At 40.6% G+C, this 19,601-nt stretch overlaps 1 protein-coding gene across 1 annotated transcript in view; it reads left to right on the top strand.

Annotated features, from left to right (window-relative positions):
* Positions 1–19,601, top strand: part of KCNC2 (potassium voltage-gated channel subfamily C member 2) — a 149,492-nt gene that overhangs the window by 51,466 nt on the left and 78,425 nt on the right. The window lies entirely within an intron of this gene.

Below are 19,601 nucleotides of genomic sequence, written 5' to 3' on the forward strand. Positions count from 1 at the left end.
CCCTGACCACCTTAGCTAATAGTCATTGATGGACCTCACCTTATCGAATTCTTCTTTTAATCCAGTTAAACTTTTAGCATCACAAAGTCCCATGATAATGAGTTCCACAGGTTAATTGTGCACTGTGTGAAAAAAGTATTTCCTCTTTTTTGTATTAAACCTGGTGCCTATTAATTTCCTCAAGTGATTCCCTGGTTTTTGTATTGTGGTGAAGGGTACATAACACTAGTCTATTCACATTTTCTACACTTTTAATAATTTTATAGCCCTATATCATATCTCCCCTTAGTCGTCTTTTTTAAGCTGAACAGCCCTAATCTTTTTAGTCTGGCCTTATACAGAAGCTCTTCCATCCCCTTGGTCATGTTTGTTGCTCTTTTCCAGTTCTACGATATCCAGTATTCATGGTGTAGGCACACCATGGATTTATATAGTGGTATTATGATGTTTTCTGTCTTATTTTCTATTTCTTTCGTCATTCTATGTCAGTCATCTTGTCTGCTGCTGTGCACTGAGCAGAAGTTTTCAGAGAACTATCCATTGATTCCAAGATCTCTTTCTTGAGTGGCAGCAGCTAATTTAGAACTTACATATATATGTATAGTTGGGATTATTTTTTCAATGTGCATTACTTTGATGAATGTTGAATTTCATCTGCCATTTTGTTGTGTAGTTTTGTGATATCCCCCTGTAACTCTTTGCAATCAGCTTTGGACTTAACTATCTTGAATAATTTTCTATCATCTGCAAGCTTTTCCACTTCACTGTTCAATTCCTTTTCCAGATAATTTATGAATGTGTTGAACAGCACAGATCCCAGTACAGATTCTTGGGGGACCTCAAATTGTTATGGTTCCATTTACTTCAATGACAGGTTACACCAGCAGTGGATTTGTCCCTATCTCTTGTTTGCTACTACTTGAGGGTGCACCCTAACATGCAGAGTTACAATTTTGTTCTAAATATATCTTCCCTACTTGTCAGTACAAGAGATGAGCCATGGAACTTCAAACCACATCCACAACTTCTCATACTTTAGGTACACACAAGGCAGCTCAAAAATTTGGTCATCTTTATAAAGGAGAAGATTAAGATGCCATGTCTGAACCTGAGTATAAGGAAGTCCATATCTGGGCCACTTCAGCCCATATCTCAGCAGGCTATCAGTCACATAATCTTTGTCCCCCAAATCACATGATTTATAAGGAAAATGAGGCATATCTAGAGATAAGCCAAAACTCCCCTTAAAGGGACAGCTCATCCGGCAGAGGTACCAAAGAAAGTAAATAACTTACTTTCAAAGATTTAAACATAAAACAAATTAAAATGAATAAACATTATTGCTTACACCTTTTTCTTTTGACTTTTCATTTACACTGAATGCCTCTTTTGAAAGGAATAGATCTGAAGAGGAAGTTCTCCAACATAGCATTGCACAGAATCATGATGTGATACTCTCTTCATACCTCTCTTAGAATTTACACAAACCAATCCCATTTCTCTTGGTACATAAACTTTAGAATATTGAAAATGTTCACAAGCCTTTAGGCTTTTCTCTCAACATATGTTTATGCCAATAGAATACCACAAAATGTTCTCCACATTATTACATTCATGCCCCCTAATCAACACTGAATTAGAAGGTAAAACAGATGGAATTTATTTGCTCATGAATTATGCAAAATTGTAGTTTATTAGGTTCCTGCATTCTCATTGGCAAATGCGCTAATGGCTATATGGGTGGGCTGTATACTGAAGCTAGACTGTGATTGCTTTGATTCACTATCTCTGCTTTCAAGTACACCTGTTCTTCATAGTGATTTTCATCTGGAGAATCTGGCCATCTGGACTGAGATAATTTTTTTTAACCAAAAATGAATGGATCTAAATTTAGGTCAGAACAATTTTCTCAGGAGAAAAGAAAAGAAAAGCAAAGCAAATTCTTTTTCTGTATGGAACTTAGTAATAATAATAAATTTGTATAGAAAGACAAACTTACAATAAATAATTTTATATGGTGTGTTAATGGATAGTGGAAGCTGAAAATAAAGGATATGTGGAAAGTGTGTCAGCAAACTTGCAGACTGCAATTAATCAAAACACATGGTTGGCTAAAAGTTACTTTTTATTAAAATCCTACTTTTTTCCTCTTCTTAGTTTGGAAAGATATAGACTCAGATTTAATTTATCCACAATCCAATGCAATAGCAGAACAAGTACAATAAGTAGTAGTAGTCTAATTTACATAGGGTTGGAATAGTATAAGTAATTAGACAATACACTTTATAGCTGGAAGAATAATTTTTTACCTTGTTTAGTCTCCTCTTGTGAGCACAAAGAGTTCCTAATTAAAAAAATGATTTATTGGAAACAATCAGTACTTTGTAGAGAGTAATATGGATATCCAATATTGGGAAAATTAATAACTCTTGCTCTTCCAAGATCTAAGGAGTTAGACTGTAAGGATGAACACCTGAGCCAAATTATGCCTTTGGTTACATTTGTGCAACCCATTGCCTTTAGTGGGATTGTATGTGTGTAAATGACACTGGAATATGGCCTGTGATTTAGCACTTAACAAGCAAACTGTGTGACAAAAATGTTTCCCTGTGTCTTAATGCTTCTTTCTATTCATTGTCAAGCTATGGTCATTATTTCATGTCATTCTTTTATTTTGTTGGAGGTAGCTTTTAGAAGATTATTACAATGATTTTAAAGGGAACAAAGTGTCTTCAAGGGGGTCTGTGTTGCTGCCAATATTGAATGATGCATTACTGAGGAGCCCTGCCGACAGCTGCTCATTCACATTTGTCTTCATTATGTAAAGCACCGTCTGTCAGAAGTGAGCATTGTCTGACTAACAGTAGAATGGTTTTGTTGAGTATTAACCACTGGACCTAAACTATGAATAAAATGAAAAGATTATCTGGTGACACAAAACAAAGACAAATCAGAAAACTCTTGCGTTTCCCACTGATTTGAAATAAAGAAGTATCAGCACCTACCTACCGGGTTTACTGCGGTGGACTGCTTTCATAGGAAATCTGGTATGGCCCCAATTTAGCAAAGTACATCTATTGCTTCTCTGATCTACACACTCAGGGTTTGTCTATACCACAAGCTAATGTGTGACAAGCCGTGGTGTGAATCTACAGAATACTGGCTTGTCATGCCCCATGTGGTCACTACTACAGTGCGGTGAAACTCCTGCCACACTCTGGCTTTCACTGTGCTGTAGCAGTGACCACATGGGATGTTACTGTTCAGCAAACTAGTGCACTGTAGATTCACATCCTGTCTTGCCACAGGCAAGTGTGTACAAGTGTACACAAGCCCTTAGATAAAAATTCAGCATCAAAGCACGGGGCTAGTGATACAAGTCAATGGAAAGACACTCGGGGTTTGTTTACATATCCTCATTGACTCCACTAGGCTTAGGATAATGTTCATTCTGAGCTATTGTACTGTTCTTAGAAACATAGTGAAGATACCAAGATCCTTCTTTCCCAGGAATTCAGGTTGAAATTATTCACTTCCAAGCTCTAAAAGTAAATAATAAAGGATTAGTATGGCCAGTGTAGAAAAAGATAATGGCTAATTTAAAATAGTGTAGTTATACTGTTTGTTGCTTTATAATAAGTATGTAGTGTGGAAATATATTCAGCTAAAGAATGCAATGTAAATATCTTTGGCCTGAATCTGGGAGATTGATTTGGAGAAAATTCCAGTAGTAAAATACATGGAGAAACTAAATGCAATGATACACTAGGGCAGTGGTTCACAACCTGTGTGCCGGGGGTCAAAAGTGGCCCGTGGGTTCTTTCAAAGTGGCGCGCCGCTCCGCTCCCGCTGGCCGCAGAAGGGAGCTGCTGCCTAAGGGCTCAGGCAGAGCATGTTGCCGCAGGGCTACAAGATCGGTGCAGGCTCCTTGCTACAGCCAAGGGGACGGGAGATCAGCACTCCCCTCCCCTCGGCTCCATCACAGAGTAAAGTGCTCTGCCTGGGTCCCTATGCACTAGGGTCCCTGCTGGAGCCAGAGGGAGGGCAGCACTGATTTTCCATCCTCCTAGCTGCAGAAGGGAGCTACTGCCTCCTTGCTGAACTACTTCTGGCTTGCTGCGGGGATGGGGCTGCTGGTAGAGCAGCCAGGATCTACCATGCTTGAGGAGGGGTAGAATCTAAAAATCCGTGCCTTCCAGTTTGGCGTGCACTTAGCAGGCTACCCACCATGACTTAGCTGCCAGGCCATGTGCTTCAGTGTGTAGTGACAGTCCCTCATCTACACTAGTGCTTTGTCTGTGAGTGTGTGACATACTGTGAGTAATTTGTAGGTGTAAAATAGTGAATGTAAAAATGAGCACAGTAGCATCAAAATGTTACTTTAAATATGTAGTCATTTGTAGTCCTTAATGGTGTATACGTCAATACATTTTTTATGAGTTGATAGACTGGTGGCCCTTCAGGTTTGTAAAAATGATATTTGTGGCCCTCGAGCCAAAAAGGTTGGGAGCCACTGCACTAGGGTGTTTACAGTCTCATTAGTGTAGCTTATATGTAAAAAGAAAAAAAAGTTGCAATAGGGACTTGTACCCCAGTCTTGATCCAGAAGGTTGGGATTCTGTATGTCCCAACATACACCACTTTTGCAGTGGCCTTCAATGGATACAAAAGAATATTGTTCACATTGAGACTTGGTAAGGTAAAATAAGGAATCATGACTTCAGTGGTTGTAGGAATTGTAAAGCAGGAAGAGGCTCATTTTATTCACAAACTATAAGGGTTCATGTAATGTTAAGGATTGACAGTCTGTAGGATTCTTGATTTAAAAAAATGTGAACATCCCAAATTATGCATCCTTGGGGATGTTCATATAATTTACCTAATCCCAAACTAAAGTGTTACTAAGAATTTATAGTATAAGAACTAAGAAATAAATATTGCATAATTGAAAACCTTTCTCATGCCGAAATATAGCTATGGATGTCTATAAGAAGTGGTACATGCACCTGAAAAAAGCATCCTTTCAGCTATGGGATAAAAATTTCAGAATATATTGTCTGGGCCATGCTTCGAGATATATATATTGCGTCACTAATTGTTCAATGTACAAGGATAGACCATAGAATGTATGTACTGTTAGTGTTTCTATGTTGACATTTACATAATTCTACACATTTTGCTTTCTGTTACATTTAGCCATTCTTAATATAATTAGTGTATTTAGTTAAAGCTTAAATATATAAAAAGAAAATAATCACCTATACTGGAATTATTTTTGTGTGTGAATTTTGCCTCTTGATTACTAAATTAACCTGCAGGAAACATTCCTGCAGTTTCCTGATCTATGTTAGCTAGTGTGCCAGTTAAAAAAATGGATTTTAGAACAGGTTGACTCCTTGAAATTTTAAGAAGCAATAAAAACATCATCTAAACAATTTGTGTCTAATTGTCCCAGGTGGCAGGTCCAGGAACCAGTAAGGTTGGTTTTAATGTGGGGTTTTTTTTTTTTTTTTAATTTTACCTCATCAAATATTCAGCTTGTCAAAATGAGCAATAAGTGGAGTTGGATTTTTTTAATGCATTTTCCTCCAGCGCTAGGCACAGTGCTCAGGACTGTTTAAGTTGCCTGAGCGCTTCAGATTTTGAACAAAGGAACATTGATGGGTTATGTAGTGCTGTCTTGCCCTTTCAAAGTGTTCCCTCTGTAACTGTGCTCTGCAAACTTTTTATAATGGAAACACAACCAGGCAATACCTGATTTGGTTAACAGCCAGCACGTTGAGATTTGTAAACCTGAGTCAAGTTTTATGTTTCTCCTTCTCATTCCAACAAATACTACCAATTCCTCCAACAGGTCTGAGCTCACTTCTAACCTTTGCTGTTGATGTAGTGGCTTGCTTCCTTCCTGTTGCTAGCAGCATGCCCTCTGGAGATAACTTCATTTTTCCTTGGCTCTTCAGAGGCTGGCTGATTGCTTTGCTTCATCCATCTTTTGCCTTCAGTAAGGAGACTAGCAAATTTACTAACCTATTTCTGAAAGAGAGAGAGCACATTTAAGGGTCAAGGCTGCCTACATCCCCATTCATTGGCAACAAGACTCTATACACTTACTGATTTTCGTGTTGGTGGTGCTCACATTCCTTTCAATCTAGAGTCTGATACATTTTGTAGTAATCTACAGTGCTAAGGTCCCAGTTTATAGAATAGAGTTATGTGAATTCCTAGAATTGGAATTGCTACTACCTCTCCTTCCTCAGTAAATTTTCCAGGTTCTTGATGAGATGTATCTGTGCTCCTTTTTTTTTTTGGCACAGTCTGAGTCAAGAACCAGGATAATAATACTTTGTCTAGTCAGAGGAATGGAAAGCAGAATCCTTTTGTGAGATCATTTTTACCCTGCAATGCGCTACCAACAGTTCTGGTGGCCACATGGTATATTGTGTCCTGGAGCAACCTTGAAACCAAAACAGGAGCAAGATGACTCAGTGAGTTAATATGTTAGTCATAAAGCATTCAATGTTTCTAGCCCTTTCAAAGTCATCAGTTACTGTTCACGGGGGATTTAGGATAAAAAGGTGGAAGAACAGGATGTCTGAGGCAGAAATGTGAGTCATTTGTGAACTACTAGTGTTGCTGGTCACCTTCATTTAAGGAATGTGAAAATACCCCTCTCCCTTCACGACAAGTCATTGTATCACATTAATAGTTACTAATTAATTAGTTATTTATAGTTACTAATTAATAGTAACTAGCAGCACTTCTCCATTATTCAAGATGGACTAATATGCTGTGTTTTCTTTTACAATACATCTAAAATATGACTTTTTTTGTGATGATATATTTTTCACTTTCCATTTGTATTCACACTCCTTCGCTTAATTTAGCGTTGCCTGAAAGTTTTCATCTCCAGATGCAGATACTTAGAATTAGCTTTGTGTATTGACATGGATCAGCCATGGTATTCAGTGCACAGATCCTCTGGGCACCTAGCTATTTGGACTGAATCTGAGGATTTTTCAATCTTGTTGCTTTTGCTGCCGAGTTTAAAATAAGCAAGTGGAAAAAATGGAAGAACTGGTCTGTGGGAATTAACTCTATTGTAGCTTTGATATAGTGACACTATAATTAAAGCTGAGACAGCCATTCCATTCAAATCCTCTCTTTTGATTGTTCCTATTTTCTCAGACATTCTTTTGTAATTTCTTACATTTGAGCTCATCAAACAGATGAATTTTTGGAGGACGTTTGAATCAAATTCTGAGAAAGGGAAAAAGCACATTTCTGTGCAGTCTTTTTTGTTTTTATTTTTGCACTCGGCTACCTGAAAAATACTGCTTAAAAACAAAACTTCAAACTTTTGCTCACATTCCACTTATATTACTCACATGAGTGGCCCCATTGGCTTGAATTCTCCCCAAGAGCCAGACATTTCGGATTTGGAGCTTGACATTAACAATACTACCACATTGCTTAGTGAGTAATGCTGTCTTTTTGCTAGATTTGATCGGGGGGAATGTAAATTTTAAAAAATAGATAGGATTGAAAAGGATTTAGGTCTTTCTATCATGCCGGTGTCCATGGTATCTGAGTATCTTTCAGAGTTGGAGGGTGAAAGGAGCAGGGAACAAATCTAAACAAAGAAGAACATGATCAAAGTAGCTTCCTCTCCATTTCCCCAATTCCAGACATAAATTAAGATGCTTATCTGAACTGTATCCAAATTATCCAGATTTGTTTAGTCTCTAAAATTGGGCTGGAAAGTTCATGAGACCAGGCTTTCTTGTGAGCCTTCTTGTCTCTGAATAGCCAGGAAAGACCAGTAAAAAAGCTTTGCTTCTGTTTTTTTGGCATTTCCACTTTCAATCTAGATGAAACTAGGTAGTGCAGAGAAGCACAAAAATTAAAAAAACAACAACCCCCAAACCCCCCAATTTTCTTTTAAAACTTACAAAGGTACGATACAAGGGATGGGTTAAATTTCATCCATCCACATTCTTAACCTGGACCCTTCACTCCCCCTGGCCATCTATTCCTTCCATTTTCCTTTTCAAATATTTTTTGAATCTACTATCATGAGATTGCAGGTTCAGATTTCATAGTCATGGGATGTTTGTCACAGACTGTATTTTGGTCTTGACATCCTGCATGCTGCTAAACTCAGTGGGACTACTGATGTGTATAGTTGTATGCGTAAGTATTTTCAGGAGCAGTACCTATAAAACAAAGGGAGCTGGGTAGAATTTAAGCAAAGGAATAGTTTAATGAAGCAGAATTTTTCATGTACAGGGCCAAATTCTGCTCTCAGTTACACACTTGCAACCCTATTGACTTCAGTGGTTTGCAAAGTTGGGACAAACTTTGATTAATTGGTTGCAATGAAGTATATATTCTCCTTACCTTCATTGGGAATTTCCTGTGCATCAAAGGAAGAAGAGGTATCTAAAATTATTTTGTCCACATGTTCCCAAGTTTTCAGATAATAAAAAAATCTTAATAAAACAGTAACCTTCATAAAATTCCTATATTCGTAAATGAACAACAAGCCATGATCTGCCATGTGTCACTATATTTCCTGAGGTATGTTATATATTAAGACAACACAAAAATTGTCCAGAATCTGTTTCAAGAAATATCTGACCACTTTACGCTATTCCAGACAGTAGTTTGGATTGGCGTATTTCTCCATATTATTTATAGGTATAGTTTATTATGTTAGCCTCTGTATAGAAAAACTAATTAGATTTGTTGATCAAGAATTGCGTTATGATTCTTTTTTGACTGACACTGAGGGTAAAGTTTTATGCAAAGGTTTGCTTTATTGTAGGCAGAGCTGATCGCACAGCCCTATATAAGGTTGCTTAACACTCTATGATAATGCAGCTGCATGGGATGAGAATGAATAAGGTTTCACTTGTGGAATTGCCTAATTTTAAGGTTGCAAAGTCAAGCACTTTGAAGTTCTTTTAACTTAGGTTTTTTGGATGTATTTTAAAATAAAAAACTGGTGTCTGTTAAAAATTGTTTCCATGCCCTCTCACTACATTCCTTTCTGGTATGATGTGAAGCTGTTGTTTACCAGACTGCTTCTTTTCCCAGTGCTGGCTACACTTCACTGGTGATGTACACAGGGTACGCCTATGCAGCAAAGAAAAACCCCTGGCTGGCCATGCCAGCTGACTCGAGCTTGTGGGGCTTGGGCTGCAGGGCTGCTTCACTGCTGTGTAGACTGGGTCCAGTAATCTACACGGCGATGAAAGAGCCCCACAGCCCGAGCCTCGTGAGCCTGAGTCAGCTGGCATGGGCCAGCTGCGGGTTTTTCTTTGTTGTGAAGACATACCCATACAAGCCTTGATTCTACAATGAGCTCTGTGTCAGTAGATCCCTGCATCCATGTAGAGACTCATTGACCTCAACTGAAGTCAGCAAGGCTCTGCATGTGCACATGGAACTGGATTCTACAAAAATACACATGCCTGGCATAGTTTATGTGCTTAAAATTAATTATTGCATGTGTAAGTCTTTGAAGGATGAGGTCCCTAGTGTGTGAAGAGTTTTAGAATCTTTTGGAATGAAATGCTACATAAATATAAAGGTATTATTCTGAGAAAGGGAAAATAAATACTATCTCCATTGTTCTTAAGTGTGTAAAATGTGTAGAGTGCAATAAAATCCACTTGGGGGAAAAATCTTTACCAAGTTTTCCGACACCATAAAAAGAGTTATACAATGAGCCTTTGCCTTTGAGAATTCTTAGTATATTCCATGACTTAGTAACCAAATTAGTGTTTATTTTTAAGCAAAAGAGGACACAGTAACAGTTATAACAAGGCAGAGAGAAAGAACTCTCAGTAGAAAAAAAGTGTCACCAGATCACCAACGATGAGACGTTTCAGTTTGAATAACGAATAGATTTGGGTTGTCACTTACAGCTTTCAAGATGGCTTTTGTTCATCTGCTGATCTAAAGCTATAGGAATGATGTACCTGGGTTATCCTCTCCCAGTACCTACTTTTATTCCATATTTTAAATGACGTATTCTTCTGTTAAAAATATTTTATTTGGCTCCTTTTCTTTTCGAAGATTATTTTTAGCTTGAAATCAACAGGAAAAAATGCAAACAGAGACTGCTACAAAATCTTAAATAGCTCAAAATAGGAGGCATGAAGAAATTTTGTTAACAAGACTGTTCCTTACTTATGCCTTAGATACATATTGCAAAACTATTCTCACCAGCTCTTCTCAAAGAAGATTCTTCCCAATGTGAATGCTGTGTGGTGGGGATGATTTGTTTCTGTTGTCCCGCTGAAATGTCACTGCTAAAGGATTTGGGTTGTGGGGAGGGTATTCATCTACTTATCCCACTGTTCTGTTCTATGTGAGACACTCATTTAGAGCTACTTGGTTGTTATAAAAACATCATTTGAAAATTGATACCGCAGTTATTGCTTATTCTCTGTTTAAGAGAAACATTAGGGTTTCGGATACTGCTGCATGGTAACTGTTAATCCCTCCATATACAAGGTACAGTTAGGCTAAGCCTGGAGGAGAGCTAGGGATATGGCTCCCTGCTTGTCTAGATGTATCCGCCCATGCTCTGCTCAAGCTAGTGCACTAAGAAAAGTAGTGGTCGCTGCGGCAGCACAGCAGCAGCGAGCGGCAGCCTGGGCTAGCTGCCCCAAGTACATACCCGCAGGTCCAGGTGGGTTTGTACTCAAGACAGGTAGCCTATGCCGCTGCTGTGATACTGCTTACTATTTTTAGCACACCAGAGTGGGTATGTCTATGCAAGCGGAGAATCACACCCCTCAGCTGTCATGTAGCTGTAGCCTAAAAGAGAGGCTGTGACCCTGCAAAGGGATCCATCAAGCCCAGGGGAATGCTCATGCTTATCTCTTTGGATTATTGCAACACAGGGTTGCAAAGCTGGAGGACTCCAAAAGTTAGGAAATGAAAAAGTTCAGGCAGCCCCTTCAACTGCACCTTAACCCCCTTGTGCATGTGCCTTGTGACACAATCTCTAATTACTGAATCACGTTTATTTCCACACTGCTCTGTCTCAGTACATGTGAAGGTTTGATGGAGAATTAAGAAGTTGTATAGCATTTATTTTCAAGTAGCTATTTAGCTAAATTTAGTGTGTTTTATTGTTCCTCATGCTGCGGGCCACTACCATCTGTTTTGTCCACCTGTTGCATCCCATCTGTCATACAAGTGGTGAGATCTCTGGTGCAGGGACTGGGTTTTTTTGCTATATGTTAGTACAGTGCCTCACACAATGGTGCCCTCATCCCTGGTTGGGGATCCTAGGCGTTAGTGTAATAGTAGGTGAAAGGGAGATTGCACACAGTCAATACTCCATCTTCCGGCACTTTAAAAATAATGTATTTAAAATATTATTTCAAAAGAAGTATTTTATTTCACAGAGGAAAAAAAAGTTACTTATTTGCAAATAGAGGGCTAAATTGTGGTCAATCTAGTATGGTGGCGCAGGAGCATGGGACAGTTGCCTGCATCACAGATAGCGCTGTGAGAGGGTGTGACAGGCTGCTGAGACTCAGCAGCTGAACCAGCACTCTGTTCATTGTTTAATCAGCTAGGCTGCCATAGCCCGTGGTAGGGCTTGATTAAGGAGAGGCGTTCCTGATTACCAGAACAGATTGGGGCTGGGAAGGTAATGAGCTAATTAGTCAATTAATAAGAAGACTGAATAAAAGAGCACAGGAAGGAAGTGGAAAAGGGAAAGCAGGCAGGGCCTGACAAAAGGGAGGTCTCTGGGAGGAGACACCCTCCCTCTTTTTTGGAGAAGGGGTAGACAATTTGGATAACCTTGTAAATACTATGACTGCACTAGTATGTAAAAAGTGGGGGAGTGAAACTGCAAATACACTGCAGAGTGGTATCTACAAGTGAGAAGGTCTCTGAGCAGTCCATGCAAGGCAGAAAGGACAGCAGTAGGGGATTTGTTGGGATCCTGTCTTTATCCGTGCAAACAGAGAACCTAAGGGGGGAGCTGCTGTAAGGGTTTGACAGGTTGGGAGATGGAGGAGACATTACAAGCCTGGTGGAATTGCAGAAGGAAATGCAGAAGACCTTGCAGACCTTCCCATAGTTCCTCCACTTGGAGAGACCATCTGTGTTCACCTGGCAGGCTGAGCAACAAAAAAGCCTGCAGGAATTTATAAGAGAATGAGACCAGCTGCAGCAACAACTACTACAAAGTGCAGTGAGTCCTGCAGTGAGGATCGGCAATCAGGCACAGGTGTTAGGTGTCTGAAAATGACCCCAAACGCATTTTTGCTCAAGAGTGAGAGATTGGCTATTGGCAGGATGGAATAAGGGACTCTGGGCCCTACAGCTAGCACCCTATTTAATAGGATAGGCTCAGGTTGCCTATATGACTCCCAGTGATGAGGAGGCAAGTGATTACACAGTGATGAAGGTGCCATCCTAGACTTGGTGAAGTATCAGTAAAAATTTTGCTCCATCAGAGGGACTGGGGGTTATGGCCCCGGGCATTTGCCCAAAAAGTGACAGACTGGGCCAAGTATTGACTGAAGTTGGATACCCAAAGTGGGTGATATTATGGATGCTGTTGTTTTTTAACAGTTCATTCAGTCCAGAGAATACCCAGGTATGGGTCAAGTGGCATCAACCCATTACCCTTGATGTGGCAGTTAAATTAACAGAAGAATTTACAGAGGTGGACATTCCCAGTGGGAGATGGCAGTTTAAGGGGCCAGCTTGTTGCAGGGTTGATTGAAGAAAGATTGAGCCAGGTGGAGTAATAAGGAGTATTTATTTGGTTGCAGCCTCTAAACCACTCGTTCACCTTTGCCTCGTGACCAACAAAGTGAGCCCCGAATTAACTATTTTACTTTAAGTACACACACTTCTAGAATGCCCCATAAAACCCCTATTTGGTGATATAAATGGTTATAAAATGAATATGAATGGATATGGGAGGCATATAATTATACCTTCCCCTGTTTATTATTTACTACTTAACCTGTGTGGCATATGCATTTTCACTGTGAATTTGGCTATCTTGACAGCAGGAATGACCATAAATCTCCTTAACGAACCAACTGCAAGGGAAGAACAAGGGGGAAGATATCCAGAGCTTTCTCTAACAGGCATGCTGTCTGAGGAAGCACTTCTTATCACCTTCTTTGTCCATATGGTGAGGGGGGGACATTATAACCTTGTTACCATGGTACCCCTCCCTAACTCCAAGGCTAGGAAGCTGCTATGAGAGCAGCGCATGATTATTGCTTGTGAAGGACTTGCCCTTTTTAGCTCAAGCCAGGGGTCCTGTGGAGGACAATTCATGCCCAAAGTCTGGGGCCAATTCCCAGCCCCCCAGGAATTTGGCCCAACACTGGCCTTCTTTGTCCCCTCGTCCACATAGATCTGAGGAGGAAGACCAGACAACTTACATCCAGAAAGGGTGCCAAGACTAAGAGGGAGGAGCCCAGGGAACGCCGACGAGATCAAGGGCTGTCACATGTTATCAGAGTGGATGGCAGGGTATAAAAGAGACTTCCCATACATGGGGTGTGGCTTTACAGAATTCTGGGGTTGGGCCACGACTCTGGGAGAAAGAAGGAAGTTAATGACCATTTCTGTAATATTGGTTAGGAGGTATTAAAGGGGTGTGATGGACACTGTCTCACCCTGTTCATTAATAAGGTGGTGAAACTCCATTGGATACTTCCTAGAACAAAAATGAGGCTTGAATGTATACATGGGGATAAGAAACTCTGCCCTCTGGCATAGGTGCCTCTAGAAATTTAGGGGAAGATTAAAGGGAAGTGGATTGGGTTGCCCCCACTCCCAATTTAAGCCCAGACAGGAAACCTTTTCCATTAGAGAATTAAAGGGGTGTCCGGGATCCCCAGAGGGAAGAAATGAAACTGACGGCAAAGGGAAAGGAGCTGTTAAAGGCAGAAGGATTGGAAAATATTGGACAGGAGAACACAATCCAAAGAGAAAACAAAGAAAGGGGAGTATTCCGAGAGATGAAGGGGGAGGAAAAAACAGACAAGGAAATAGTCTTGGGGGTAAAGATAAACGGAACTTGTTAACAGAACTCAGGTAGCTATCTGAACTCCCACCTCTGGAATGCCTGGAGGAGGGTACCCCAAGAGGAATTTGGAGGATTTGTGGGACAAGCAACCATGATCAACCAGGAGGAGAGGGGTCACCAGCAGATCCCTACACAAAACAGTGGGTGAGAATGAGGGAAGGGGACCCCAGATTGCTCCTGGTGTGATGACCTGTGGTCTGATGTGGAATTATGAAGGTGACATCCACCCATGAAATGTGGGTGGAGAATGGACAGACCCTAAAAGGGAATCTTAGATCACGCTGGGGGCAAAAAATGCTGAAGTCAAAGAGCACCTCTAGTAAAGGAGGGAAAGCCTGGGGAAAGAAACATCTTTCTGGCAGGCAAGGGTAAGAGGTGTGTGACACAGTGCTGGGAAACAGCAATTGAATCAGCACTCTGGTCACTTTTAACCAATTAGGCCCCTGAGGAAGGCTGGATTAAAGTGATTACTGATCAGATTGGGGCTGGGAAGGTAATGAGCTAATTTGTCCATTAACAAGGAGACTGGGTAAAAGAGCACAGGAAGGAAGTGCAAGAGGAGGGGAGACAGGATGAGTGTGATGTCGGGTGAAGGCTGGCTGGCTGGCTGGGCGGGCGGGCATTACAAAAGTTCTGTGGGAGGATACCTTCCCTGCCTCCCTTTTGTTTTTTGAGAAAGGGTAAAAAAACTGGATAGTGTTGTAAATACTGTGACTGCACTAGTATGTAAAAGGTGGTGGAGTGAAACATTAAATAAACTGCACAGTGGTATTATCTATGAGGGAGAAGGTCAATTATCAGTCTGAGTCAGGCAAAGAGGAGGGGAGCGGAGGGATCCCATAATAGAGGGGAAAAAGGCTCCAAAGAGCTACTCTAGCTCCACTCTTGTGCAGGCAGTTGGGAGGAGGTGGAGCCACCCAAACTCACCAGCCAGTATAGCTGCCCCAGTGCATGTACATTGCACTGGGCATAGACTCAGCACAATTTTCTTCCTCTCTAAAGCAGTGGGAGAACTGGGAGGGAGACTCTATGGCCTAATTCATCCAGAATTGTTACAAGAATGACTTGTTACAAGAATGACTGGGTGAAATTTTAGGCCTGTGTTATGCAGGTGGTCAGACTAGATGATCATAATAGTTGTTCCTGGCATTCAATTCTGTGAATTGTGACTCTTCAGTTATAATCTTCCTCCCAAACTGCTCTTGGGGCTATGCAACAATATACTATCTTTTACTCTGTGCTCATCCAAAGCTGAGATTGAGCCCCTAGTTTTTAAAATAAATTATTTTTCTCCTCCCTATTCAATGAGCATACTGCTGCCTCACTCACTCTAGTTGGTGTGCCAAAGGCCGAATTTTCCTTTTGGTTACAATAAGGTAAATCCAGGCATGGAGTTGCTCTGGATTTATTGTGCTGTAACTGTGAACAGAATTTGGTCTAGAGTGTGACAGACAGTCTCAGTATTCCTGCTTCATGCACCATGTTGTCCAGTGAATCTGTTAATGGTCAGCCTGTCCACTGAAGGATAGGGGTCCTGGAAATGGTAGTATGTGATCTTACAATGAAAGACTACATCATGATGCCTACATATACTAATTTCTAGAGAAACCCAATACAGCTACCATGCAAAGCCCCTATACATTGCACTTACAGTGTAAAGGGGGCTTAAAGTGGGCATAACACAGTTGTGACACCCTATACCCCATGTATACCCTTATAGTGTAATTTGTGTGTCATTCATGTTCACCCTTATAGTGTATTTATGTATTGTCTAATGCAAAGTATGTCATGTAAGGTGTTTTTGGAATGCTCATGACATGCTGAACATTATTGTTATGGTAGTATGTTTCCTGCAATGTCATGCATATGTACAGATATGAAACTCTGCTATGCCATATCCCCAAATGTGTGTCTCACGTGACTTGAATAGATGCAGACAAATGCAAAGCTGTGGTTCTACACTCTGGCATGCATACAGGAACAATGGACTGGCCTAAGCATCTTTGAGCACTTTGGCTCAAGTGGAAGAAATCATGCCCATTCCTGGACATGGCCGATCACCTGACCCTAGGGGGTCGAGGAAACTTGTTAAAAGAAAGAGGCATCTTTGTCTCCAGTATCTCCTTTGGAATCCATCTTCTAAGCAACATCAAGGACACTGAGAAACTGCCCACAGGAGGGGGGGGGAAGAGCCAGGTTGAAAGATTGCAGCCGGACTGTGTGGTAAGCTAACATCAAAGACTGAAAAGCTACTGAAATATTAAGTTTAGTTTAGTATGTGATTTATTCTTTTAGTTAATTATGATCTACTCCTGAGTCATATTAATCTCTTGATTTATATTAATTTGATTTATAATCACTTAAAATCTTGCTGTAGTCAATAAACTTATGTGTTTGTTTGATCTAAAACAGTGCATGTGGCTGGAATGTGGGTAAAGACTTTGCTTGGAGTGAAGAGCTGGTGCATATCCATTTCTTTGATAAATTGATGGACAAATGTAAATGAGCTTGCAGGGTGCAGTGTACAGCACTGAACCTTGGAAGATGGCAGTTCCTGGGGTTGCATTTGGTGCTGGGGGTGTTTTCTGGGAGTCTATCCCATGAGTGGCTGGCCGGAAGCAATCCTTCACTAGGCCAGAGACCAATTACTTGCAGAGGCTGTGTGTGGACTGAACCAGAGTGGGTGGTTCACACAAAGCGGAGTGAGTTGGGGTCCAGGAGTGAGGGATTGGGATGACACAGCTACACACCAGTCCAGATTGCCCCCTGAAGCATAGCAGTAGGAATGGAGTATTTCTCCACTCTGCTGCATGTAAATGAGGGGCAGGCACTTTCTGACTCCTTTTAGAACATTAATTGAATAGGAGGGGGCAGAGATTCTTTCCTGGCATATTCATCTTCAGAGACAGAAGATATAAGAGCAGTCTTCCTGACCCCCAGTGGTCCATGGGGACAGGTCACGCCCAAGAGAAGAAAGAAAAGGTTGGAAGTGGAGGAAGAGCAGGCCTTAGGGAATTGGGGTGTCGGGGGGGACGACGACACAGGTGGCATTTGAAAGGGTGTGAGTTATTTGATGATCAGACTCAATAGAACTTGAACCTGGAATGTAATGTGCATTAGGTGGACTGCTTCCAATCCCTGTGAAGGAATTCTGCAGAGTCAGATTAATGGATTATGTGAACTAAACCCTTCAAGGTCCATTCAGCTCTAATTGCCACCCCCAGATGTAGAGTGCTGATTTATGCCTGTGCATGTGAAATGAAATAGACCCAAATGAATAGTTTACAATGAATACTCCAAGTAACTGTGATGTGTAAGTTTCCTGTGAAGTGGTTTAGAGTGAAGCAAAAAGCAACAAAGGGGAAACAAAAGCCCTACTGTAACAGAGTTATATGATCTAAACAGTATGATAATGTCTGAATGGATTTTAGGCAGAAGTGGCAGGTGGAATTTGACAGTTTTGCATAAGTACCAGCTTGCCTTCAGTGCTATAGCTACAGCTGACTAAACAATTAGTATGGAAATATGGGGTGTCAAATCTATCGCCACAAACTGTATTAAAATGTTTGCATATAAGTTCATGAACTGTTCTTTTTGGCCCCCCTTCTGAGCCTGTTTTTCCTTCCATCCTCCTCGTCTCTGAATTGCCTTACACTGACAGGATCAGTGCACTTTGAGACTGGACTCTTTAAATAAAAGCTTTCTGTCTGGAATCACTTTACTTCTGAAACAGAGAAACTTTAATGTTAGCAGTGGAGGAAAAGTAGGGCAGAACATTTAGGGCTTTCCCAGTCTAAAGACAAGTCTTGTCCTCTTTGAATAACTGTATATGTGATGATACATTTGAAAGCCTATTGTAGAGGGGAAAAAAATGGCTTATTATTAAAGCAAAAAAAACCAGGAGTCAGATCTGGCTTTTCTCCCAGCTCTGCCACAAATCTCAGTCTCAGGCTTAATCTTTTTGTATCTGTTTCCACATCTGTAAAAATGGGACGATAATACCACAGAGTTAGTTGTTGTGAGATTGAATTCATTCATGTGTATGAAGTGCTCTGAGAATGTTGGATGGTATTGGGTGGGCATAATCTTAAATTTAGTTCAGTGTAAGAGACTACCTTATTAAAATTAGATTGTTGGACTAGCATGACATAGTCACTGAAGTTTTACCAACAGCACTATGTATGTCATAATAGTCCTTGTATATACAATGGAGAAGAAATAAAAACTAAGAAATAAAACTCAATCTAATCTCATCCAGCAGAGGCCAATTTTTATAGGAAGGACAGCCTCTTTGTCTGTGTTATGCTGACTTTGGAATTCTGTAATGCAGTTATATTAGAAATGCTCCAATAACAGCAATAGAGACAAGGTGAGTGATCTTTTATTGGACCAACTTATTTTCGGGTGAGAGACAAGGTGCATCATGCTGGGTATTGATTACAACTGGTCAAACAATGGCCTTTGTTTTTCCATGGAAAACTTGGACTTTTTGGCCAAAAATCCAAAACCAAAAAAAACCACTGAAATATTTTGGCCAAAACCAAATATTTTAATTTGGAAATGCTACCATAGTTCATAGATTCCAAGGCCAGAAGGGACCATTGTAATTATCTCCCTTATAGCACAGGCCATGGGGCTTCCCCAAAATAATTCCTCTTTTAGACAAACATCCAATCATGATTTTAAAAATTGCCAGTGATGGAGAATTTACAACTTTTGAGAAACTGTTCCAATGGTTAATTACTCTCTCCATTAAATTTTTTTCACTTTATTTCCTGTCTGAATTTGCGTAGCCATTGGATTATGCTATACCTTTGTCTGCTAGACTGAAGAGCCCAGTATCAAGTATTTGTTCCCATGTAAGTGCTTATAGACTGTTATCAAGTCACCTCTTAACCTTCTCTTTGATAAACTCAATAGATTGAGCTCCAGGAGTCTATCACTGTAAGCTATGTTTTTTAATTCTTTAACCATTCTCGTGGCTCTTCTCTGAACCCTCTCCAATTATCCGTATCCTTTTTGAATTGTGGGCACCAGGACTGGACACAGGATTCCAGTAATGGTTGCATCAGTGCCAAATACAATATCTTATAGGAGTTGTTTTTGGATGCCTTATACTCCCATTTGTCTCTGTAGGCTGGTGTCCCCCGGTGGACTGTGTCTCTCATTAAGCACCCTAGTCTCCATTCATGGTGAGGAGAGGTGGTTGCATCATGGGAGTCCCTAGCCATGCTGTGTTATGGAAGATGTAGTCCAGCTGTGGCCATACAGGAGAATGGTGGGGACATGAGGAAACTGCAGTACATTTCTCATGACACACCACAGTGGGATTTCTGAAATGAAACATTTTGGGTTTGGGGCATTTGGATTTTTCAATGAAAAATAAAGATTTCCCAGGGAAAGCAGATACTCTTCATATCTGAGCATGCACATACAAACACCCAGTAAAAATTGTTTACCTAAAAACCCAATTTTCCATTCATAACACATTTCAAAGGAAAATTTTCAACCAGCT

The sequence above is a fragment of the Emydura macquarii genome, unplaced genomic scaffold (genome assembly GCF_026122565.2).
Source record: "Emydura macquarii macquarii isolate MOO-44397 ecotype Brisbane River unplaced genomic scaffold, CSIRO-AGI_Emac_v2 contig_2205, whole genome shotgun sequence".
NCBI classification, from domain to species: Eukaryota; Metazoa; Chordata; order Testudines; family Chelidae; genus Emydura; species Emydura macquarii.